This window comes from Schistocerca cancellata, chromosome 4 (genome assembly GCF_023864275.1).
Source record: "Schistocerca cancellata isolate TAMUIC-IGC-003103 chromosome 4, iqSchCanc2.1, whole genome shotgun sequence".
Classification (NCBI taxonomy): Eukaryota; Metazoa; Arthropoda; class Insecta; order Orthoptera; family Acrididae; genus Schistocerca; species Schistocerca cancellata.
In genome coordinates, this window is record NC_064629.1 from 486951804 (window position 1) to 486978234 (window position 26431).

The following is a 26431-nucleotide window of genomic DNA, read 5'->3' on the forward strand; positions in this document are numbered from 1 at the left end:
TTTCGTTATTTATTGTTAATTGCCAATTTTCGCATCATACAGACATCTTTTCTAAATTGTTTTGCGATTTGTTTTGACCTTGTGGTGACTTTATTAGTCGATAAACGAGGGCGTCACCTGCAAAACAACCGAAAAGGGCTGCTCAAACTGTCTCCCATATCATTTATATCGATAAGGAACAGAAAATGTCCAACAACAGTGCCTTCGGGAACGCCAAAAATCACATCTGTTTTACTCGATGACTTTCCGTCAGTTACTACGAACTGTGACCTCCCTGACAGGAAATCGCGAATCCAGTCACATAACTGAGACGATATTCCATAAGCACGCAATTTCACAACAAGCCGCTTGTGTGGTACAGTGTCAAAAGCCTTCCGCAAGTCCAAAGATACGGAATCAATTTGAGATCTCTTGTCAATAGTACACAACACTTCATGTAAGTAAAGAGCTAGTTGTGTTTCTCAAGAACTATGTTTTCAATATCCTTATTGACTGTGTGTCAATAGACCGTTTTCTTCGAGATAATTCATAATGTTCGAACACAATATATGTTCCAAAATCCTGCTGCATATCGACATTAATTATATGCGGCTGTAATTTAGTGGATTGCTGTTACTACCTTTCTTTAATATTGGTGTGACCTGTGCAACTTTCCAGACTTTGGTTACGGAGCTTTCCTCGGGAGCTTTTGTAACACCATACTCTGAAAAAAGCCTAATTTGTATACAGTCTGGACCAGAAGACTTGCTTTCATTAAGTGATTTAAATTGCTTCCCTACTCCAAGGGTATTTACTTCTACGTTACTCATGTTGGCAACTGTTCTTGATTCGAATTCTGGAATATTTACTTCATCATCTTTTTTGAAGGCATTTCGGAAGGCTGTGTTTAGTAACTCTGATTTGGCACCACCGCCTTCGATAGTATGTCCATTTCTGTCGCACAGAAAAGGCATTGATCGAGTCTTGCCGCTAGCATACTTTACATATGTCCAGAATCTGTTTGGATTTTCTGCCAGGTTTCGAGACAAATTTTCGTTGTGGAAACTATTATAAGCATCTCGCATTGAAGTCCGGGCTAAAATACGAGTTTCTGTAAAAAGATCGCCAGTCTTGGGAATATTGCGTCTGTTTTGATTTGGTACGTTTGTTTAGTTGTTTCTGCAACAGTGTTCTGACCCGTTTCGTGTACCAAGGAGGATCAGCTCCGTCGTTTATTAATTTATTTGGTGTATATCAATTACTGCCAATACAATTCCTTTGTATTCAAACCACTTCTGGTGTATATTTATATTGTTAATTTGGAAGGAATGGATATTGTCTCTCAGAAATGCATCAAATGAATTTTTATCTGCTTTTTTCGAATATATGGCAACAGCATCTGGCTCAGCGACAGTGTCAGCCACAGACAGCACCCGTAACCTGTTTGTCAGACTAACTGGGGAGATCTTACGTGTGGCGCCCTGGGAAGCCTTTCGCCGCCTGCTACGCCCCAGAACGACCTCCCGCTCAACCACAGGTGCGAGGGTAACTTCAGTGCAAGCATTAACTGGGCTGGCCACCGTAGGACCGATCGGAGAACTCGGACGTGCTGGACGTCCGTTGGATCGCACGGCTGGCCTACAACAGTGGTGCCAATCCACTGTAGCCTCAAGCCGTGTAACCAAAGCCATCGCAGCCTGGAGTTGACAGCGAAGTGTCACCAACTCGGCTCGCATCAGCACACAACAATCACAGTCCCTATCCATACTAAAGACCGTAGAAAACTAAACTACCCAGATAAACGGACTATCTGCAAATGCTGCGGAAATCTACTGTAGACACTGACGAAAATGCAGGGACTGTATCTATTTAATTAGATTAATACGCAGAGATTTGGAAACATAACTACCGAAGCATTCATGGGAAACTAAATAATTCGCCCCTGATCAGGAACTTGTAATATGTCACAAAAACGGTTTACTTTCCTGCGCAAACGTAAAACGCGAGAACTGTGGTAATTAGATATTAAATTAGCACGCAGAAACTAAAGAAACTAAACTATTAAAGCACACAGACGACATTATAAAATTCGCTATTGGTTAGGAACTCGTAAAAGTAGCAAAATCGGTTACTTCCATCTTGCTGCGTCTGCTCCGGCTGGCTGCTGCTGCCTGACTGGCTGACTAACGCCAGCAAGCGGTGACTAATATTCAGAACAAACAAACGACTATCGACTCTATTGTAACCTGCTGTAACCGCGACTGGAACGGTCGCGGGGTAGCCGAGAAAGCGCGGGGAACCAAACGGAAAGCTGCCCGCGAACAAACAAACGAACGGAAAGGACGGACACGAAACAACAACAGACGATGGAGAGAGACCGACGACAACAAGCAAGAAGCAAGGGAGTGACAGAGACAACCAAACGAATCCAAGACGTCCACTATTAATGAAAACAAATAATGGTAAAAACCCTGTCTGTTGTCGAGGCGGTATGCCAAGACTCACGCAACGATTAGACTCGGTGGCTGAGCTTTTTTTTTTTTTTTTTCTTTATTGAATTTCGATTCCCCCCGAAGGAGATGGTTGGCTGGCAGCAGCTTAGTATGCCGCTCTTCAGCCTACAGACTTTGTTTTAAAAAGATGAAGAGAATAAATAATAAAAACAGGCGAGAAAATCGGAGACTTGAATAGTAACATGGCGAAAAAATCGTGGAACTTAAAACACAGAACAAAGGGATGATGATGCTAATAAAATACATACGAAGCAGACAGGTAAAATAATAGACAGACAATTAAAAAACACGGTGACAGTCTGGTTTCTATTCGCAAAAGACATAAAATTCACACCCAGCGACAGCATGGTTTCTGTTCGCAACACTAGAAAGACGAAACAACACTGAACATTCACTGAAACACTGCACTAAAAAGTGGGCAAATGTGACATACCACAGCCGAGGGCAGGTGGGGCTGGCTGAGCTTCTTTTTTTCCGTTTATTGTATTTTGATTCCCCCCGAAGGGGGCGGGCTGGCAGCAGCTGAAGCCGACAGACTTTTTAAAATATAAGGAGAAGTTAAGACACTATAAAACCAGGCGATAAAACGGGGACTTAAATTGTAAAACGGCGGAAAATTGGGGAAAGTTAAAACAGAAAGCAAAGGGTTGGCAAAGCGAATAAAAAAAATACAGGATGCAGACAGTGGTTTCTGTTCGCAAGAGATCTAAAAGCACACCCAGCGACAGTATGGTGTCCGTTCGCAAGACGTCGGAAAAGACACACAACACTGAACACTCACTGTGAACACTGCACTAAAATGTCGGCACAAAGAGGACACACCATAGCCTAGGGCAGATGGGGGGGGGGGGGGTGGAACTGGACGGATGAGGGGGTAAACAAGAAGGGAGGAGAGGAAAAACGAAAGGGGGGGGGAACCAAAGGAGGGAGGGGACCCATAAGGGGGGGAGGGGCAGGGCAGACGCGAGAGGGAATGGGAAATGACAGAGGAGGGAAATGCAAAGGACTCGAGGAAGAGAAGGGTGGCAGAGAGAGGGTAGGTGGGGAAAAAAGAGTATGGAAGGGAGGAGAGGGAGCCTAAGAAAAGGATGGAGGAAAGGAGGGGGAGTGAGGATCAGAGATGATAGGAGGGATAAATGGAGGGAGAGAGGGCATCATCTGGGATGGGGAGTTGATGGAAGCCACCTTGGGAAAGGAGATGAAGGGTGTAGACATGGAGGATAGGGGGGACACAACGGTGAAGACGTGGCAGGGGGTGGGGATGGGAGAGGAGAGGAGCAACCAGGGGGTGAGGGGGATCAAGGCGGCGGGAGGTGTAGAGTATGTGGATATGTTCGAAAAATAGGAGCAGATGGGGGAAAGGAATGATGTCATAGAGGATCCGCGTGGGGGACGGGAGGCGTATACGGAAGGCGAGGCGGAGTGCATGACGCTGAAGGATCTGGAGGGACTTATAGAATTTGGGGGGAAGGCAGATATCCAGGCGGGACTGGCATAACAGAGGATGGGATGGATTAAGGATTTGTAGGTGTGGAGGATGGTAGAGGGGTGCAACGCCCATGTCTGGCCAGAGAGGAGTTTGAGGAGTCAAAGGCGGTTGTTGGCTTTGGATTGGATAGAGCGGAGATGAGGGATCCAGGTGAGGTGACGGTCAATGGTGAGGCCAGAGTAGGTGAGGGTGGAGGTGAGGCGGACAGGACGAGCGCAGACGGTAAGGGAGAAATCCAGGAGCCGGAAGGAGCGAGTGGTACGACCTACGATGATTGCCTGGGTCTTGAAAGGATTGATTTTCAGGAGCCACTGGTTACACCAAGTGGCAAAAAGGTCGAGGTGATTCTGGAGAAGGCGTTGGGACCGTTGGAGGGTAGGAACGAGGGCGAGGAATGCGGTGTCATCGGCATATTGCAAGAGGTGTACCGGTGGGGGGGCAGCATTTCTGCCGTGTACAGGAGGTAGAGGAGAGGGGAGAGGACAGAGCCCTGGGGCACACCTGCAGATAGGTAGAAGGTGTGGGAATTGGCATTATGGATGGTAACATAGGAGGGGCGGCGGGAGAGGAAGGAGGCCATCAGACGGATGTAGTTGACAGGAAGGGCGTAGATTTGGAGTTTAAACAGGAGACCGGGATTCCAGACACGGTCATAGGCCATTTCAAGGTGGAGGGAGACAAAAATGGCGGAGCGACAGGAGTTAAGCTGGAGGGAGAGGAGATGAGTGAGGCGGAGGAGTTGGTCATTGGCAGAGAAGGAAGGTCGAAAGCCACATTGGGTGTTGGGGAGGAGGTGGTTTTGGTGGATATGGTGATGGATGCGCCGGGAAAGGATGGATTCCAAGAGCTTGCTGAACACCGATGTGAGACAGATAGGACGATAGGAAGAGGCATCAGTTGGAGGCTTGTTGGGTTAGGAGAACATCAGGATACGGGAGGTTTTCCACAGGTCGGGATAGAAGCCAGTGGCAAGGATGACATTGTAGAGGGTGGCAAGGACTGAAATGAAGGAAGGAGGGCAGTGTTGGAGGTGGCGTTAGGTAATGCAGTCGTGGCCGGAAGCAGTGTTGCGTTTAGTGCGGAGTGTGAGGCTGATGTCCTGTGTAGTGATGGGAGTGTTAAGTTCAGATGGTGGTGTGTGGCCCAAGTACTGGAAGCTGGGAGCAAGGCGAGGAACAGAGGTATTTGTACGGTCCATGACGTCAGGGAAGAGGGAATAATCGAAGTGGGGATCATCTGGGATGGAAAAAACATCGGAGAGGTGAGAGGAAAACGTGTTGGCCTTACTGAGCTTGTCAGGAAAGGGACGGTCATCAAGGAGGAGAGGGTATTAGGGGGTGGGGCGGTTCCCAGTGAGGTGGTGGAAAGCAGACCAATACTTGGAAGAGTTTATGGGGTGCGTGGTGTTGAGTTGTGTACATGTCTGGCGCCAGGCACGGTGCGGATGTGTCGTTGTAACTGCCAGTGGCGGGTAAGTGTATCCCAGTCACGAGTGCGGAGAAAAGAGCGGTAGAGGCGGCGGGACTCTCGAAGGAGAACGACGGCCTGTGGATTCAGGGTGGGGCAGTGAGGGTGGATGGCTTTGGTGGGGATATGGGTGGCGATGGCGTCAGACAAGGTCTGGTGCCGGAAGGCAGCAGTGCGAGAGATGTCATCAGGAGATTGGAGGGTAAGGTTGTGGCCATCAATCTGGGTGTGAAAGGAGTCCTGGTAGGCATCCCAGTTGGCACGTGAGTAATCATGGATAAGTCTAGGAGGGATGTCGTTGCGAGGAGCGTTGCGGGGAGGGCGACCATTAGAGATAGTAAGGAGAACAGGAGCATTGTCACTGCCAATGAGGTCAAGGACATCTGCGGTGATGCGCCCAAGGAGGTTGGGAGAGGCAAGAACCACATCGTGAGTGGTGTTGGATTCGGGTCGGGTGTTCTGAGGAAGGGGAACCAGGTCTCCCTGGAGGGTGGTGATAAACTGATGCCACCGCTGGAGGTCGGCAGGATCAAGGCTGTGGATATTGATGTCGGCGGTGATCACGTAGGTGGAAAAGGTGCGGTCAATGTGGGCCAGGATATCGTACGCGATAAGGGTGCGAGGGCGGACATAAATGGTGGCACAGGTGATGGTAAGGGCGGGGAATAAGAGGCTGAGGGTGAGATGCTCGACAGGATTATCAAGGAAAGGTTGGGGCCAGACAGGGAGGTGCTTGAGGTGGCCTATAGCAACTCCGCCACGCGCCAGAGGGTACGGGTTATCGGTGCGGTGAAGGGTGTAAGTAGCTGTGGAGATGGAGATACGGGGTTGAAGGAAGGTTTCATTTAGGACGAAGGCATCCACGCGGTGCTGACAGAGGGTGTGGATGAAGAGGAGTTTGTGGGTGGGCAGGGAGCGAATATTGTGGTACAGGATACGGTAGGGTTGTTGTACCATGGGAGGGTGGAGTTAGACGAGGGTGGTGAGGGGGGTGAAGGTGAAGTGGGCCTGGTTGTGGGAGTATGTGGCATAGGTGGTATCATGGAAGATGGAATGGGCAGCGAAGGCGATTTGGGAAATGGTGTGGGAGCGCTGGAAGAAGGATGTTTTGGAGCACACTGGCTGAGCTTTTTTTTTCCTTTATTGATTTTCAATTACTGGCTGAGCGAAAGCCAGGCGCTTAAATAAACTATCGGGGGTGCCACTATTGGCCGCTGGAACCACGTGTTCCACTGTGGCGCCCTCACACTAAATGCGGGCCAGGAGGCGAGCGCCACTACAGCTTATGGCTCGATGGTGCAGAGACCTCTTGGAGTCTTCGACGTCCATGACGTCTGACGGGGATTCAAATTCCGCGGCACGCGATACCAGAGACTCGCGTAACGGAACCCTACTGTAGACCCTTACGAAAACGCAGGAGCTGTGTCTAATAAATTAGATTAATATGCAGATATTGCTACCGAAGCAATCAGGTGAAACTAAATAATTCGCACCGGACTAGGAACTCGTAAAAGCTACAAAATCGGTTACTTCCATGTTGATGCGTCTGTCTCGGCTAGCTGCTGCTGCTGTGTATGCCGCCCTCCGAATCTTAAGTCTGGACTTGTGCTCGGACTGGCAGCATTATGGAATGTGAATGTATCTCGTAGAACTGTCGTTTTCCGTTCGAGTTGTTATGATATTGTTTCTCCTCGTGGATTGATGGTAATCACCATTGCGTAAATATGAACTCATGAGGAGGAACACACGCTTTCCTTGACTTTTATAATGAATTTCGTCTGAATATTTTAAGCATCAATTTTACAGAGGCCAAAAAATCTTCATTTCACTTAGTAACCCACCCCTTATAGCAAGTTCCAGAAGCATTTTTGGGAAAGAGCTCGTTGCCGTCTATTTAGTACGGAATACTTCCTCTCTGGGGAATTGTCTTTGATTCAACGTACAACAACAGCTGACCAACTACCACCGAGCACTGCCCAAAGGCGACCGTCGTCCGTCTACCTGACACTACACATCACAACATGCACGTCCAATTCAAACACATGTTGTTACACTTCATTTGGCAAGCATAATATAGTGTGAGTTTCCGAGTGAGGTGTCTTCAATAAATCGAATGAAAACTATACGGTAACAAAAGTGGTTTCACGATTCTTCCCACAGCATACGATTTTAAATTATTGCTGTATATAACCTATCATTGCATTTAACATTTTCGTGGGAAAATTTGAGGCTGATGCACAAGTATTTTTTTTGGTTCGTGTGTTATCATGTCAGTTGCTATTGGTTTAATCATTAACTGTCATATATTATTTGAAGGTTCTGTACCGAATTTCCAGGTTAATTATTGAATTTTGCTAATTTTAAGGTTATGAGTGGTGTTTGAGCATAGGAAACGGGTAGGAGGTGGGCTCTGCCGGTGATGGTACAAGTGGCCCATTGCACTCCTTATGTAAACAAATTGGCCAGTTGCCCTAGCTCCTTTACGTAAATAAATGGTTTACTTGAACTCTTGTCATGATAGTTCCCTTAATTTATGTTCAAGGAGACAGCCAAGTAGGGCATTTGTGCATGTGTTTAAATAGGAGTTACTTAATGGTCAAAAGCTTTGAGCGTAAAGGGATAACTGTCACCATAAAGATAATAGTTTATCATACGAAGATGGTGTCCGCCCTCCCCCACTGGTGCAGTGTGCTCCTATTGGTTCTCCACCATCTCCCCCCCCCCTCCAACATCCAACACTCTTAGTGTACAAAACATACTGAGAGGGGACTTGGCTTTCGTACTTTGTTCCTTGCTCAAGCAACAGCAATAAATTCAGACAATATTCGCAAAATTTCCAGCAGAGAATTGTGCCCAATGATGTTTGCAGTTTTGGGGCTTTATTTTCGAAACATTTCAGGCAGAGTATCGCGCCCAGTGCTACTTTGTGCAATTTATTACGCTATTTACAGTTTCGTAATTTTACCAGTTTTACCACTTTTCAACAAGATACACATAAATACGAATCTCGTTGCTATTTTACCAATTTTCTCCAAATATTAAAAAAAAAACACACCTGAGGGGTTTCATAGCTATTTTAGCGATTTATCTCGAAGTTTTAACGAGGCACAAATAAATACAGGTTTCGTGACTATTTTACCGATTTTTCTTAACTTTTTGCGAAGAGATACGGACATAATGGTTTCTTTTCTATTTTATTAATTTTCCCTCACTTTCCGAGAATACACACACACACCTACTGGCCTGTAAATGTTTACAAAATTTCTGCAGTGTATTATTTAACGACAAATAAACTCTTGCTACGTATCATCTGTAAGTACATCACTGCTGTTTATAGTTTTCGTGCTATTTTACGGATTTTTTCCCAGAATTCCACAAACAGAAAGTTTTTCAAGATGACACACGTAAAAATATGGGGCAGACTATAATCACAGGGTGATAACTTAGAAAATTGCATGGATACTCCACGTTACATAAGTTTTATTTGCCAATAACTATGCACGAAGCCACCTTCTCACTTAAAGGAATATATCCCCCACATTATTGGTGTGTTAAAAAACAACGACGACACTCTCAGGTCGCCTAAGAGAAGTTTAGCACAATAATATTGTATTAAACTTGTAAAAACTACAATGGGAACGTTTCTACACAGGGAAAGGTATATACATCACTAAAATCCCACTCTTGCGCCGCTACCACCAGGGATGGGATGGAGAAAGGCAGTTACAACTTTAGGTAAAAACACTTACAAAATGCCGCATGTTTTCCCCACTAACCCCACGAAGCCACCCGTAGCACTCGACTGCACCGCTTCGTGCTGAAGGCTTTGTTGAGTATGCCAGCCGCTGCCGGATACGGCCGTACGTTCCTACTGTCGGTCACACCTTAGCTACTGGTACCCTTTTCTTGCCGCGCTACCGCTGCTGCGAGCACACGATAGTGGGTCTTTGTATTGGAAGGAAGGAAGGTAACAATTATTTCTTTATTAATAATGGAAAAAAATAGTGCACCAAGATTTCTCCCGTGGAGTACTGAAACTGCTGCCTCTGCATAATGCCAAATGCAACTCGTATAGAGAGACAACACATCATGTATTCACTCACTACGAAAGTCGGCTGAGGCCCAGCTAGCAGGATACTGTAGTGTGTCCTAAAGAGCGCAGAACATGTGCATAAAATAGACATTAAGAGCACAGACCTCGCATTGTCTTGAATGGAGACTGGGCCCTCTACTCCTCCTACCCAGCGGCAAATAAGCGAGGTGACGGCTCAACGGCCGTCTAATGCTGCAGCCAAACCTCTATGACAGAGATACCTCACGATTAAAAGAAAGCGGGTAATGATACCTTCGACCTGTTCCTTCCTCTAGGCCTTTAACTTCGAGCAAACCATAGTTTTAATGTTTTTCCTTCATTGCAACATAATGTTGGTCAATTTCGCCAGATGCTAATACCATTCGCCCCTCATACCATTCATAAATGCCAGGTGGAAAGTATATTTATCGGTAAACCCCTCTAATTTCGCCCGACATATGTGGAATCCTGTAAACAGATGAAAAGGTGTTTTTTCAAGCCACTTTTCTTTGGAAGATACCGCTTTTCCCGATATTCTTGCCTTCAACGAATCTTTCGTTAAAAAAAAGTCCGTTTTCAATAGATAGCATTTCCTGTACATTAGAGGTCTGTCGGTGCCCCATACAGCAGCCCACAGTAAGAGTAGCGCACTCTATGTAGGAAGCGTCAGCCACGCTACAATTTTATAACAGATCTCTTAATTATTCGCAATAAGCCATTTTCATCCCGATATACGGTCACTTGCGATTTTCCCCTTTATGGAAATCCCAACATTCTATGTAATGGATTCTGATCGTTATGTGTAATATACATAATTATTCTAGAATACTTGTTCATTCCTTTATTACAGGTATATATGTGTTGCCATCTCTTTACTACACATTTTAGCGTAATCTTATTTTACAGCATATGCTTACATAATTTATTCGAATCCTGCAATATTTTTAATGCGCTGGATAAGGCGACCACCAATTGGGGTGTAGTCAGTGTTTAAATACAAAGTCGTGGATGGCTGTGGGGAAAAGTTATTTTAAAAAAAACACAGTACCTACAAAATCACTTCGAGGATGGGGCGATGTCTCGCTGTTTAACGGATCGTAGGTTAGTGTCTGCAGATTGCATGTTCACTGTATTTGCGAGCGCTTGCCTGATATTCCTACAGTCGACCTGAAAGCTGTTGTTAGAACCACCATGGATGAAAGTCCCAGCGTTGTTTCTCATGTCTCTGTATTTTATATGATACTGTGTGCATTTTTTAAATTCTTCGTGGCATTCTCTGTGACGCCTATCACCAGAAACACAATCAGTCCATTACTTACAAAGCCTTTTCGTGGGTTACTACCTAAGGTTGCTAGATAATTTGAAAAAAAAGCGTATTTGTACCATCAACCGTTTATTCTGTACCAGTTTCGGATATTAACAATCATCTTCCCGTGTACATCAATGCATCACACATATATTTTTGTCATATATGAGCCAATCGTATGTAGAACGTACACGAGGGTTATTCTCAAAGTAAGTTCCGATGGGTCGCGAAATGGAAACCACTGCGAAAATCAAAATTGTTTTATTTGCAGTAGTTCGCTACACCTTACAGCTCCTCTTCAATATAGCCGCCTCTCCGACTTAGGCATCTGTCGTAGCGTTGTACGAACTTTCTAATACCCTCGTCACAGAAGGCAGCTGCCTGTGGTTTCCGCCAAACTTCTACGCTCGTCTACTGCTCGTTGTCTGTGCCAAAATGTGATCCTCATAGCTAGCGGCCCATTTGAGCAGAGCTGAAACTCAGGAAGGCCAAATTACGGGCTGTATTGTGGATGATCAAACACTTCCCATCGAAAACGCTTCAAGAGGATCTATGTTGCCCCTGCAGAGTGCGGCCGAGGATTGTCATGAAGAACGAAACGCATGACAGTTATGGAAAGTGGGCTGCAGGACATCAGGCGAAATCTCTCACCACGTCCTCATACTAGGCGGGAGACATTATTTTCTAGGCATCTTCACGTGCTGACTATGCTCTCAGAATTGAAAAGAGCGACGTGCAGCGATCGACGGGCATACTAGAGACACTACCAAACACATCTGTGTAACGCTTCATCGGATTTTCACATTGTCATAATGCACTGTCGGAAAAATATCGCAACACCAAAAAATAATTAATGTAGTTTAACATGACATTCCGGGAATACATTTGTCTAGGTAACATATTTAAGTGATTAACTTTGCAAGATCACAGCTTAACGCAACCGTGATGAAAGCCATACATATGTGAAATGCTGGTACATAATTAACCAACGCAACCGCCAGAATGTCGAATGCAAGCTTGCAAAGGTGCATGCATTGTGTTGTATAGGTGCCGTATGTCAGTTGTTTGGGATCCAATTCCATACCTGTTGCACGTGGTTCATCAATACAGGGCCGGTTAATTCTGTTTGTGGGTGACGCTGAAGTTTTCGTCCGATGATGTCCCATATGTCCTCGATTGGAGTCAGATATGGTGATCGAGCAGGCCAAGACAACATTTCGACACTCTGTGGAGCATGTTGGGTTACAACAGCAGTCGTTGGGCGACCGTTATCCTGTTTGAAAACATTCCCTGGAATGCTGTTCACATATGGCAGTAGAACAGGTGCATCTGGCTCGGAGCTATCCTTGAAGTAATCGGTTGGTATCATGTCCTTGTGTTACTGTGCTCAGACTGCTATGGCAGATGCAATACGATGCGTCAGAGCCATACGCCGAACCCTATGGTTGTCCCTCCCGGTAGTGCCGTGTGACCGTCCGGAGACCGGTCTTCTTGCGACCGTATGTTCTCGTGACCACCGTTACCAGTAATCATGTAAAGTGGCTACATTCATGAAAAGTCTCTCTGCAATAGCGCAGAAGGAACACCCAGCTTCTCGTAGCCCATTCAAACTCAGTGAAGTGTCGACAATGGCGTCTTTGTCGCCTTAGAGGATTCTTGGCTAACACAATTTCATCACCTCCACTCACAAAAGTAACTAATGCTCACGAGCATTACAACGTGTATTTAAAGCAAACATGATTTGCATTCTCACAGTGGCACTAAAAGCGCTACTCTTACTCGACCGACGCTAAATTTGAACAGACATCATCTTTAAGATGTAGAAATATGCCTAACAACTGTCGTTTATGTTGCACAACTCCCTCTCGGTGTTGCGATCTTTATTCATCAGTATAGTCCGTCTTAACACCGTTCATATAAACACAATGTGACTTGGCACAATTACAGTAGTGCACACTTGGTGATAAGTGTACGCCTAATAATTATTAAGTATGGACGACGAAGAACTGCTATATGCTATGAAAGTTCATTTGCAGTTAATGGTATCTCCCAAAGTCTGAGCGTGCAGACAGCAGATTTAGGCTAGAGCTGTGTACGAGTATATCTTCTTATTTTAGAACCCCTCCTTTCCAAAAAAGAAAGCAGATTGTTGTCTTCTGGATGTGGGAAAGATTTATCTAGTGTACACACATACACAGACGGGATTGCCGATAAGAGTCTTTCTAGTTCATTAAATTTATACCGTAGCATTTTGCGAGAAACATGTGGTCTTTTTCCCTACCGACAAAATACGAGTGTCGTTCAATAAGTATTTTTCAATAAGTTCATTTTTTTAAAAAATCCATTAATATACATGGACAAATGTCTTTGTTGGTGTTTCACGTTTGTTCTGTGCGCCGATGAAGTTTCGAACAGTTCTGGCAGATGACAGAGCCGTAGTATAGCGTCAAAACGGCGTCTGCATACCACTCACGTTACAAGCAGCGTGCTATTACTGAATTCTTGTGTGCATACAAGTTTTTGTGCAATGTATGACGATGCTGCAGTTGATAGGGTACAGTTGGGTGATGAGTAAATAAAGTTACAGCCTCAGAAAATGCAGAAACAGAGCTCCATGATCAACCACGCTCGGGATTTCCTGTCACAGCCACTGCTCCAGACATGCTGAATCGTACGTACGCCGCTATTCGTTTCCGACGTGTTCGATCGGACAAGAATCCAGCAGAAATCTTGCTCCGACACGACAAGTCTGAGAACCCGGGTACTCATCGACAAATTGGGTTGGAGATCATTGCCTCATCCACCCTACAGACCAGACCTGGCACCCTCGGGCTTCCATCTCTTTGAGAAGCTTAAAGATTCACTAGGGGGAACATACTTTGAAGATGACGAGAGTGTCAGTCGTGCGGTGAAAACATGGCCACGCCTACAGGACAAGAGTTTTTACCAGCGGGGAATACTTGCTCTTCCCCAACGATGGCATACGGTCATAGAACGTGATGGAGACTATGTAGAAAAATAGGACAGGGACAAGACATACTGATGTATATTGTCACCAAATTCTGACTCTTAACAAGAAGTATGTTCTGAGAAAAAAATGTGGGGCATTACTTATTGAACAACCTCGTACGCTCCTAACAGCGTAATAGAGCTATCCACCGGGTAATTTACGTTGCTGGAACTGCTTACCAGGTCAGCAGCAAAAAATCAAGTAACACGAGTTTTTTTATCAGTAGAACTATTCTGCAAATCACTTTTGTCGTGGGTGGATTACATTCCCTTAATATTTATGCAAAATGAATCTGACTCCAACAAATTCTTGGCTTGTAACTCGCTTCCGATGCTTACTGCTAGGTTTTTTTTTTTTTTTTTAACGGAGGTTTGCGTTTCCAGCGACAGTGCAAGGACATATAGTCCTAGTTATGTGCAGTAGTTAGATTTGTCTACTTTCAGGTCAACTCCTACCAGTCCCTGCATCAATCTCTCACAGATGTTCCTACAATTCACCACTGCTTTCTTGTAGACCACTCCATCACCTGAGAGTGTCCTATATGGAAACAAACAATCAGTAATCCGCAGTACTGTGCAAGGTGGAGAGTATTTCGTAGCAGTAACCGATTGCTAGTCGTAGCTTGCCAACAGAGGATGAAGTGAGCTGGGACAGCGGCAACTGGCTGTAGCCAGAAACTTTGTTGATGCAGTCGTGTGTCAGCTCCACAGAGCAGCGAGGCTAGGTGGCTGGACTGGACTGTATTGCACGTGACGTGTGGTGGCTGGCAGAAAGCGCGCTGTCTTCATGTACACTGTCCAGTCACATTAATGTTATCACCTGTCATAAGCCTGAATAACCACCTTTTTCAGCGCGGACGTGCAGGAAGGGAGTCAGTGAGGTTCTGGAGGGTACCAACAGGGATGTGTAGACGAAGTGAAGCTGGCTACTCTAGATTTCACAACTGAGAATCCATTGCGCGAACAGCATGATCGAGGTGATCACATAGTTTCTGGATTGAGCATAAATCCGAGGAGTTTGGTGACCAGGGCAGTACGGTAAACTCATCCTGGTGCTCTTCGAATCACACACGTACACTGCGAGCTGTGACATGATGCGTCGCCCTGCTGGTACATGCCATCGTGCCGAAAAAATAAGTTGCATGTAGGGGTGCACATGTTCTGCAAGGATAGATGCAAATTTATATTGATCCATTATGCCTTCCAGAATGACGAGATAACCTATGGAATGCTACTGAAACATTTCCCAGGTCGTAACACTCCATCATCTGGCCTGGACACTGATGACGATTGTTGCAAGTCCCATATACGCCGCAGCACATCTGTCCGATGTAGCATAAAACGTGATTTTCATGGAAAGGCCACCTGTTGCCACTCACTGGCTATCCAGTTGCGATATTTTCGTGCGAATTTCAGCCTTCTTTGCCAGTAAACAACAGTCAGCCTGGATGCATAAACCAGGCTTCTGCTATGGAGGACCATACACAGCCACGTTCGCTGAGCCGTCGTTCAGGAGACACGTTTGGTGGCCCCTTGGTGGATGTTGGTGGTCAGCTCCTCAACAGTTGCACATCTGTTCGCCGCACACGTCATCACAGCCGTCATTAAACCCTGTCACCTATAGCTCGTGGAGTTCCATAGTTGCCTTGGCACCGGCTTTGGACAGTGCCATTTTCCCATGGACGGTATACTTTAACCACCCCGGTATGCGAACAGTTTACAAACTTAGCCATTTGGTAAATGCCTCCACCCTTGGTCCAAAAGCCAATGATCGAACCGATTTGGACATAAGATAAATCCTTAATTTACCGCATTAGGACAATAACTGCACTGTCTTCCCGATCCCCCGACAAGCTTTGTATACCCTCCTCTGCTAGTGCTGCCGCCTGCCGTCTGTGAGAGGGTGCTGCACGTTGACTTTGAACTAAAGCGCAGTCACATTATTGTAAGCAGATAGTGTGGAATACCATATACCCGGCCAAAAGCCGGCACTTCTGCTTCCGGTACAACGTCCGTGACGAGCGGGTAGTCAGCTTCAGTGCCTCAGGCGCTCCTCCACCGAAGAGTCGCTTGCCGAGGATCGCTACGTAGGTAGCGTGTTGTGGGAACATTACTGCATGCGAACCGTAACATGCGTGTTGGTTGACCCAATGATCTCTAGCTGGCGTGGGCGCCAGCCTCGCTCTCAAGTGACGCGTGCATCGGCAACACAGGTCCTGTCGTCACAATGACTACGTTGCATTCGTCGTCACGCGCTCGTCGAGAGCTACATGATATCGTCCAGCTCTCTGTCTATAAAAACAGCAGGCATGGAGCACTATACCAGCTCACGCTCCTGCTCACGCTCCAGACTTATCGCTGGACTCATGGCCCATCATTCAGTATATATACTACCCACGTCGTGTCACGCCACGCCGATTCGCCAGGTCGTCGCTTTAGGAGCCTCCACCCGTCCGACGATGGCCTTCCCTGAACTCGACACCTCGGCAGCAATCGCAGTTACTATCTACCATCACCACTCACGAGACGATATACTAGCGTTCCGACCTACGCCACGATATTGTCACCACTCATCTCACGTTTCCCTACACCACATCATCAGGTCAGGAGGGCCCCTTTCAGTTGTATCATTCAGAAACAGATTTATGTTGAATTTTGTTCATCTTACCGTACTGTGTTACTAACGTTTCAGTTTCATGCTATTTGGTAACTCAGCATTTATTGCGCACAGCCTATCACAGAGGACACTAAATAGAACCCAGGGCTCTCGGAAATACGTTGGAGTATCAGACGATGGCATCAACCGGGCAGCCTCGTCTCGTTTGATTCAGTTCGAAGCTCCGAAGCATCAGGCTAGCTGGTGGCTAGTAGATCAGCGGCTTTGCCCAGTTGTTGACGCTGCGTAGTGTTTGATTGGAGCAAAGACTATGACTGTCGAAAGCACGCTACCGGTTGAGTTGGAAGCAGCATACTCCAGCAGAGTATGCTATGACAGTAGGTAGGCTCCTATTACATAGTCGGATGTGAAAATGCCGCATTGTGCTACAACGAGTAGCAATTCAGTCAACTGCAAAGGCAGAATGCTGCAGTGCAGTGTGTTGCGCCAACACTGTTGATGCGCCCAGCTGCCGAGTTACGTCGGTGGATGGCACACATATCCTTTGGCAGGTGTCAAAGGCATCCCTGAAGCTCATCCCGCAATATTCCACTCACCGTGGAGGTATACAGTCTTCCAAATTCAAGAATGCTGCTGAAACTGCGAACTACCAAAACAACGTGGCATTACCATATCTACAATTTTCATCCTTTCTCACACCAATATTTACACGCTCTGCGTTGTCTGTTCGTCCTCCCTATGCACTACATTGTACAGTATATGGCACCGGATAGACCCAGAATCTTTCGGCACTTCGGTTAAACATTGTGGTGGATTTATTGGCTTTTAGGTAATGGGCTGGCAGAAGTCTGTCTGCCGATGATGTACTTCTACCTCTGCCTCTACATACATACTATGCATGTTACCGTGCGGTGCTTGACGGGACTGTACCTCGTACCCCTACTTGTCATTCTTTTTCCTATTCCTTTCAGAAATGGACTGAGGAGAAACAATACATTTTCTCAGTAGTGTTTCCAGCAAAGAGCGTCGTCTTACCTCCAGGGATTCCCATTTGAGTTCACGAAGAGTCTCCCTAACACATAGGCCGTACAACCGACAATCAAGATTAAAGTGCTACTACCAACTGAGGTTTTGCTGAATATACTGCACCAATTGTTCTGCACTAATGCACCCATAATGTGCTGCTAACAGTTTGTCGGGAGAACTTAGTATGGTCACATCAAGGATATTATTCAAGTAGGATAGGTTTTACGCTAACAGTATTTCGAAAAGATTATAGGGCAGATACAGAAGAAGATGCGTTAGGTTCAAAGTTGTGTTCCCCGTAATTGTGACTGGTAGTCTAAAAACCGGTGCTGATATGTAACATTGAGTCCCGTTTAGCAGTATCCCGCTGTTCCGCAATTCCATTCGTTCCCTTCCTCTTGTAGGACGGAATTCAACGAAGATGAGGGCAATATTGCGGTCTGAGCTTCATGCAGGTCTTTGCAACCTGCCAGTGTATACGATATCCAGCCACTGACGCAATTCTGTAGATAAGCGCCGCTTGTCACAACATCCATTGCGCTACACGGTATTTAGGCAACTTGGCATACTGTTGCCCCTTCGTCTGTTCCGCTCTTGGACCTTGATGTTCGCTTTTTGCATTTGGCGCCATACAATCCATATGGTTTTCATGAAGTTCCTCGCTGATGCACAGTTTTCCCTCACTCTGGGTTTTACTATCGCTAGAACTGATGATATTTTCCGTGAAGACACTATTTCGTACTGCAAAGGTCCCATACTCTAGTACACTTTTTAACAGTACGCTGCAACTACATAAGGTAACAGCATATCCTAGTCATAATGATAACTGACGACATAGTGTCTTAAAATACTCCCTAACGCGCTATGAAGCCATTCCATTCCGACACTTGCTAATGGGTCCAATGCGTTTCTTCTTAATTTTCGAAATCGTAACAAAGAACTGATTGCTTATCAGTTCCAAATTAATTTAGTACCTTGACCTGGTTCAAATGGTTCAAATGGTTCTGAGCACTATGTGACTTAACTTCTGAAGTCATCAGTCGCCTAGAACTTAGAACTGATTAAACCTAACTAACCTAAGGACATCACACACATCCATGCCCGAGGCAGGATTCGAACCTGCGACCGTAGCGGTCACGCGGTTCCAGACTGAAGCGTCTAAACCGCACGGCCACACCGGCCGGCGCCCTTGACCTGGAATCAAGGTTCCGGTATATGAAACTTAAATAATGAATTATATATCCTGTCTTCGCAGTTGTGTTGATTTTTTTTATTTGGAATGGCTATAATGTCTACGAGGCACAAAACGTTATCAATTGAGAGACTTGGGAGAACATAATAGTAAGCGCCGCTGGCGTGTATTCTGAACTATAGGGCAATCGGCGCTAGACGTGAACAGCAAAATATAATACACGGTTAAAAAGTTCTAATCTCACTCAACAAGTGTCACAACGATTATTCTTGGTAAACACTAGTTGCTGCCCGTCGTAGGAACACAATGGTAAGATACGGCTAAAATGGCTGGCGCTAGAAGGGACCTCTGTACGTTTCCGAGATGACAGCTACATTTCACAAGTTATAAGAAAACATAGATGTTCTGAGTGACCCTCATGTATCCTAGCAGTATGCTGAGTACATTTCCCAAGACTCAGAAGGCCATAGGTATGTAAATGTGCAAACCTGTTGTACTTAGTATGTTTGACGTACATAAAGGCAAGAGCATGTGCACGCTATTACGTTCCTGAACTGCGAAAAATATGAGCCTCTTATTGAATGGCAGCTGTTCAAGGCTTGATGGTGTGTATACGTATATTTGTTCACTTATATTCGTACAAGTAACAATAATAGTGATAATGTTTGGTGTGATTCAGGTAATATGTGTACAATTCCAAACTGGCCTTAGCATAGAGTAGTTTGTCACTGTCTCAGATATCTGTCATGAAGGTGCAGAAGAACAGACCAGGAGATCTCGAAAAAGGCTGAGATGCACCTGATAATAGAAGTTTAGCAGAAGAGGTGAAATATAGGCGAAGCATGTATATATGGAAAAACTGGACATAAAAAGGATATAGAGCCTAACTCCCACTATCCTCTTAAATGTTTTGAGAAAGTTGGAGAAAACAATATGAGGTAAACGTTCAAAACATTTAGGGAAACTGGTGACTTTGAAGTTCAGAATGCGTCTGGCTGTCAACCTAAATAATGTATGCAGGTGGAAGGTGACTCTTGAATACCCATAACATTTATTCATCAGCGAGATATTATGTCACGACATCTGGCGCAAGGTAAGTTTCGGGAAATGCAGAAGGCAAAACCCAGTTCGACGGACCCAGACTCGTTGAAAATAAGAAAGCTGCTGACGTTCTGTCCCCTTATATTTTATCCCTCCAGTTCATCATGGATATTTCTTATCACTAAAACCTACACGTTTCTACAATGGACAAATCAGCGATGAGAATGAATATTTATTACGTATTTTCAAGCAAAGAACTATACAGTTAAGTCTTTTAATAACTCTGTGGATATGTTCTCATATTATTATCTATCATTATGTTTTGTTGTTAGTGTATGTGATTAGGGCAGCGTGAAGGTATTTCCACTACAGTAATATGTTTTTTTTGTATGTGTCATGTGTTATAGTCTATTTCTCGTTCCTTTTACGTTATAGGGGAGGATATAGGTGTTAAAATCTAGAATAAAATTGATGTTAGATTAAAATTATTCAGGTCTGTGGATCAGTTGCAAACTTTAATCCTCTGTATCTGCAAACCCCATTATTAGCGTTTACCATTTTCCCCCGAGCAGCTCAGTTATCATTAACTTCCAGTCTGCGTAGATACTTGCACTTTCTCCCATTTTGCAGAAGTGAAACCTACTCATTATATCACACATACTTTCCGAGTGAGGCTATCGGCATTTCCATGTCACTTGCCAGGTCGATGAATCTCCTCAACATCAAATTCCCTGAGTATTACTGCCCAGTGAGTTAACCAGCTGTATGAGCCTTTTAATCCTAATAACTACTCCAGAGTTGTATGGTCCGCTATGACCATGATATTTCTCCCATACAAATAACATCTAAAGTATGTTATGCTCTATAGCAAGACCGCACATTTTTCTCAGTCATGAAGCAGTTCTTTTCCAACCTATACAGCTGCCGTGAAGCATAGGTGACAATGTTCCAGCCCATCCACTTAGCAGTGAAATTTCACTCATTTCTTCAACAGATTGGTGAACTGCTATACTGTTTCTGCATATTTTTATGCATACTTCCAACAACAATTCACCAGGAAGAAGAAACAGTGCAAATTTGTTTCTGTATGACGTCTCAGGAAACCCTTTATGCCTCTTATAATTACGAGGTCTTTCTGAACTCTCTCACAACTAATTCCATGCTGTGAATACTGTACTTCTTCCAGCACAAAGTGAAACTTTTTCGAATGGGACTGTCAGAAGAGCGGAATACATTCACTTAAACAATTGTCTTAGCTGTAATAAATGCTCTTCCATTTTTTTCTAAAAGAAAGTTATGTCATTTTAATTAACCTTTTAATGCATAGGTTTCAGTCCCAACACTTTCCTGTCTAAGTGGCAGTGAAACATGCTTAGTGCATTTTCAATCTAAAGAGCGTATGCCAGTACTGAATGTCCTTAGAGGACCTAACTGCTACCTTTTGGAGATCTTCTGGTGCTACCCCTAACTGATGACAGCCACTCTACAGGTCCATAATACAAGGTTATCTACAATGCCGCAGCTTATCCAATGTTTCTGTTATAATGTGGGTAGTGTAAGCATACATAACTGTATGCTTTTTAAGGTACCGAAATTTACAACAAAACCGATAACAATTACTACAAGCACTCCTCATATACTAATACTTTCCTCAATAACACTGTTACATAATTATTGGTTAGTAAATTCTTGCATCAATGGTTGCAGGCGATGTCATATACAGTACGGCTTTCGATACACAGGCAGTTAATTGCCTGTTTTGATTCTGTGCTGTGGTGCTGGGAGTGCTGGCAAAGGACGAGTAACTGTTGTATCACTGTCTTCTCTCTGCCTTCCCACTAAGCTAACTCCTCCTGCAATGCAGATAAATTGGCAACTTGCTTAATCTTAGGGTCCAAATTTACCCTAATTAAAGTGTCTTTCAGCATAATCTAGAAACTAGCAACTGCCAACTGGCAAGCCTGTGGTACGTTACCGCGCAAATTATTCCTTAGTGACCATGCACACAGGCTAAGTAGTTACCTTTGCACCAAATATGAACCTTGCAGAACTGTGTAACTGTCCACGGTTTCCCCCTGGTGGGACGATGGAGGATCGAGTCCTACGATATGCCGATCAAGATCAATTCAGGTGTGATGTTCAAGAAAGAAATCTAATCTTAAGATTGTTCGCCGCTCGTATGAGACATAACTTCCATGCAAATCCATCAATTGTTTGTCCTCTCCCGAAAACTCAAAGCCGTTAAACCCAATGAATGGATGTCAGTCTCACCTAGTCCACATAACGCACACTGTGTTATGGAAACCTATTCCATTACAAATTTGCCACACGCAGATGTAAACCAGTGTAAAAAAAAAAGCTTCCTTCGATCTTTTTAGCGACCTAAGTAAAATTCCTCCACCGCATATGTTTTGGCTGTGTTTATACACCTATGAGCCAAAACAATACGACCACCTGTTTGATAGTGCGTTGTTCCACTTTTCAAACACAGTTCAACAGAGATTCTGCTTGGCTTGGATTCCACAGGTCCTCGTCAGGATTCCAGAAGTATGTGACACCAGATGCCTACGCACAGGTCAAGCAATTCCCGGATACATGGGTACAGATCACGCACACATTTTCTGGCCAAGAGATCAATGTGAGTTCACTATCATACCCTTTAAATCACCGTAATACGATTCTGACTTTGCAACACGGACCTTTATCCTGCTGGAAGATAGCATCGCAGTATTGGGAAACTTGAAGCATGAAGCGATAAGGTGGTCCGCAATAATGTGCACGTAGTTCATTGTTGTCATGATGCCACCATAGAGACCATGGAAGCCCAACTTAATGTACCTCAAAGCATAATTCTGCCCTCACCAGCCTGCTTCCACGGCGTGGTGCATGTTTCGTGCAGCCATTCGCATGGACGACGTCGTGTAAGGACCCAATCATTGACCTGGTGTAACAAGAAATGCGATTCATTCGACAGGCGATAGGTTTCTATCAATCCACAGTGAAAACTCAGTGATACTACGCCCACTGCAATGATAACTGACGATGTCGTTGGTTCAACACAGGAACACGTAGGTGTCGTGTGATGTCGAGCTCCGACACTCTGTCGTCAGATCTGCAATAGACCGTTGCTTATCCTGGATTACACAGTGAGAGATCCTCCAACCTCTACGTTTTGTGATGAGACGTAGTCGTCCAATAGCATACGGCCTACTCGTTATTTCATCATCCGTCAAATACTTCCCATAGATGTTCACGACAGTAGTATGCCAACAGGTGACCAACTTCGCCGTTTCAGAGACTCTCATTTCCAGCCGCAGCGCCACAACAATGTGTCCTTTATCAAAAGCGCTTTTCCCAGTGGATTTCCAAATTTGGTACCCGTATCTTCACTATAATGACTGCCCATTCGTCTCTCTTCCACTTACGTTCTTTCCTTACTGAGTCATATAACTCACACGGTGAAAATTCCCTTCTTCTCCAGAACTTGGGTCACCGCGCCCATTTCTTCTAATGACGTTGCTATCCCTATGGCTTTAGCTAAGCGCTTAGGGAACCATGCCCGTACTTTTCTTGATACAATTGATGGCAACCCCAGCATAATTCCATCTAATGCCTTATGTTCTGCCTCTTGTAAAAGAATCTTGTTGCTATTATCGGTATCTGTTAACGTTTAGCTTTGTAATCATGTCTGCAAGGCTTTCGATGAACTCGTCCTGTTTTGGGGACATAACGTTCAACTGTTTTCTGTAATATCTAAAGGATTTTATTCTCGTGTATCACTGCTACAGGCTCGTCCTCAGAATTTCAAACGCTCACGTATTCCTAACTCCTCGTGATACATGGTTTACGCCTTAGCGTCTCCCACCAAACGTAATTTGACCATATGTGTAAAAACTGTTCCGCAGATCAGCATCTCTGTTCTGTGGCTGTTAAAAGGTTGTCTATAAACTCAAAAATGTCCTCTCCTGCCTTACCCGATAAGGGGAAGAGTGAGGCAGCGGTGCTACCTCTTGGCTATGAACCGACGTACTAGACGAGGGTTGATCCGTACTATCCTCTCTCAAAGCGCGCAACTGCCTGCGCAGATCCATATTGTCAGCCCACATTTGCACCATCTGACTCAACAAGGCCTGAATTGCCTCTGTAGTGGTAACCGTCTAAACCACTGGTTCGATAAATGCAAAGCCTGTGTCTATTATCAAGATTAATATTCTATACGAAGGGAACCAAAACCACAGTTGTATATCCTGCCAGTGACCACGACTAATTCTTACGTCTGAGTGTTAACGATGGTCATCCGTATATTCCCTGGTGTAATGTCCCGGCCTCCTATCTGGCCAACTGAAGAGTGCGTTTCCCACCCTACCGCAGGCAAAACATGTCATTTCCCCTCACCATTTTGCAGTGACGCTGCAGATCGTTGCTCCACGGTGTCGCTCGTACGTACTGGCTCTTCTGACACCAATGTTTCAGTGCAGCGATTTTTGATCTGTTACAGGTATGGACGGTTCTGGCTGCTAAGTTGTCTACGATTAAAGAATACTTGCTCAACAATAATATTATTTATAATTTTTTATCGTTCCATACAGAACTGAAAGAGTAGCGACGAAGGTTCTGGTCATGGATAGAGGACAGCAGGTAAGTCATGCTGAAACAGTGGCGCCTGATGGCAAACAGCCACCTTTCTGAGTCAGTAAACTCTGCAGTCAACTCTGCGGCACAGTAAGGTTATGTGGCTTGACAGACGTGCATCGTACCAGGAGCGTGACGTCTAGCAGAAAGCGCACAGGCCCACGTCGGAACCCTGGTCTCGTGGGGACAAATGTAAGGTTATGGCACTCGCTGAGCAACCTCGCCTCGGCAATCGATTTCGATCTCGCGACCGTCATGCTAGCTAACGGTTCGTAGGTAAGCGGTTTTGCCTACTTGTTGGCAGTGCTCAATGAGGCTGCAGTAGCTCAAACATGACTGGTGCGGAGACTGCACGATGCTAAAGAATGCTGAGACCAGATGGACTGGGAGCATTTATACTAGTTCCAGTCGGATGCGTCATGACAGGAGGTAGTCACCTACCACGTAGACAGCTGTGGAAAAGCCCTATTGTGCTACACCACGTAGCAATCCAGTCAATCTCTGACGGCAGAAAGCCACGTTGCTTCACCAGCACCCTGTTACAGATTTACGTCAGTGACTGGCCTGCATACCCTTAGGCAGGTTGTGAAGGCCTGTCTACAAGGTCGGGCGGCAACGCCTTTGTGACGCTTTTTTTTTTTTTTTTTTTTTTGGGAAGACCATGAGCATTTTGAAACGTCTGTGCTTTCGGTTTCTGAATGGAACTGGCTTTTTGAGAATCAACACTACCTCTACAAATGGTGATATGTGCAGTGGAACCCCCTGTGAACCTATCCCTCACCTTACAGAAGATTGTTGTACAAGTTGTGCGTAGATGTACATGCCAATAACTGAGTCTATTGCAAAAAAGTGACATCGCGACGTTGGGAAGAGGCTGCACAGTTATGTAGTGGGTGTACGTAATTGGCAACGCAATTACAAACTAATCTACATTGATGTGGTTCTTGAAATTTTTCGGGCGTGAAGAGTATTCCATGAAGCCGGATTACATCTACTTCTTGCCACGATATTTCGGCTGTCAACCATTCAACCATCTTCCGGTGAGTGTTTTGCTCTGGAGATGGCTAGTTCACATCGCTTACCTTAACCGAAAATTGGAGTGGAGACTCACGCGCAAAAGGCAGCTGCTATATGAGCAATCTCTGTCGAGTTCCGCGCCCTCTACGAATATTGCACCATCGACGGCGCGCAGGGGCATGCGTCTCTCTGTCGAAATTCCCACTCGCGGAGATAAATTTCAGATGTCAAAATTAATAAACGTAACTGTCGCTAGATGTGTCATTAGTCACAAAATGATTTCTTTATGAAGGAATTAAAGAAATTTCGTGACTAGAAGTCAGTATAATCCGGCTGCAATCCCAAAACTTCGTGAAATAATCTCCACCATCTGACAAAAGAAGTGAAGCAGCCAGAGGACATTGTCGGAGGTCAACATAATTTTTTGTATGTAAATGATTAGAATAGTAATTCTCCCTGACAGGTAGAATGGGCAGCACACTGCGTTAATGTTTTTCGTGTTTTGAATTGTTACGATGGCTGGTAGGGTATACAAGGGGCGTGAATAGCGACTGAGCACTGTGAAGGACAGCAATGCCACGTAAACGTGTGAGAGGGCGTTATCAGCACCTGAAAGTGTTTGACAGGGACACTATTATGGACCTCCATTTGGCCGGCTCGTCGAATCGTAATTTGTGGAGCATTCACATATGACAGTGGCCCGATGTTCGACTGCATTTGAACACGAGGTCATCAACCCTCCGGTCGACAACGTCTGACCACGACGAGGGAGGATTGCTGTACTGTGCATCAAGCACTTCGTGGTCCCTTCACATCTGCACTTGCCAGCCAACAAGTCATAGACTACCTGCAATAGTGGATGGTGGATGATTAGCTGTAACCAGGCTAGGGAATTAGCTTCCCATGCGTAGGCTCCCATTAACATCACAACACAAACTGCTGCGTTTGGAGTGGATCCGTTACCGGGAACCATGGAATACTGACGAATTGCGCCGCATGGTGTTCAGTGATGAATCGCGGTCTTATACCACCCCCGACGACCATCGTCGGCGAATGCGGGGGTGACCGGGT